Genomic DNA, 865 nt, shown 5'->3' on the forward strand with positions numbered 1-865 from the left:
CCTCTGTAAAATTCTAGGGATGATTGAAGTATGACTCTGTTCTTTTTGTCTGGATCCAGTTCAGCATCAGGATGACTTTAAAGCCAGAGCACCACAATGTTGATTTCTATTTAGCTCTTAAGCCTATTTTAATATCAGTGGTTTTTTTTCCTAGAACATGGCATACATCCATTAATTATATAAAAGAGATGAAGGAGGTTGAAAGAGAAAGGCAATGAATTAAGGAATAGCAATTAGTAAATAATAGGGTTCTAGAGAGGAAGTATGCATTCAATTTGCTTTGCAGAACAGACCAATTTTAGACAGGGAAGAAAGGAAAAGTTTTCAAAGGAAGCTAACAGAACCAAGTGATTTATTGTTATAGTTTGATATACCCCAATGATTCTGGCTTGTTTCTGCATTCGTTATAAAGTACTTCAGATCTCATGGCCCTGTATTTTCATTCTGTTCTCAAGACCCATTGTTTTCTTGTGAACTTTGGAACTGAGATAACAGTGCAGTAGATGGGGGTGGGGGGTTGGAGGTAGGGGTAATTAAAGAGAGTATTCTCTTAGTGGCTGTGTGACCCCCACAGTGGATAGGAAGTGACTTGTAGCTGGGGAGACATAACTGTATCAACAGATTAGTTGTGGCTATGTTTTATGGTCAATTCTGTCCTTCCCTGTATTTCACAGGGTGAAGCAACAATGTTAAGAAGAGAAACTCAAAGAAAAATGGAACAGTAGTGGGCAAAACTGTGGTTTATTAAGTGTGATCATTCTCCATCATTCGGTTTCCAGCTTCCTTAACTTTTATTCCTCCTTTGCTCTATCCTCACAGAATTGCTGGAATCCACAAATACCAAACTATGGCCATTGAAGCTGAC

The 865-nt window shown here is 38.4% G+C and overlaps 1 long non-coding RNA gene across 1 annotated transcript in view; it reads left to right on the top strand.

The window, feature by feature from the left end:
• LOC105549445 overlaps window positions 1-864 on the top strand; it is a 3,721-nt gene extending 2,857 nt beyond the window's left edge. The window contains exon 2 of the long non-coding RNA XR_001007539.1: window positions 820-864. This is a non-coding gene — a long non-coding RNA (uncharacterized LOC105549445). The remainder of the gene's footprint in view (window positions 1-819) is intronic.
• Window position 865: the final 1 nt, after the last annotated feature.

Source organism: Mandrillus leucophaeus, unplaced genomic scaffold (genome assembly GCF_000951045.1).
Source record: "Mandrillus leucophaeus isolate KB7577 unplaced genomic scaffold, Mleu.le_1.0 Scaffold1114, whole genome shotgun sequence".
NCBI lineage: Eukaryota > Metazoa > Chordata > Mammalia > Primates > Cercopithecidae > Mandrillus > Mandrillus leucophaeus.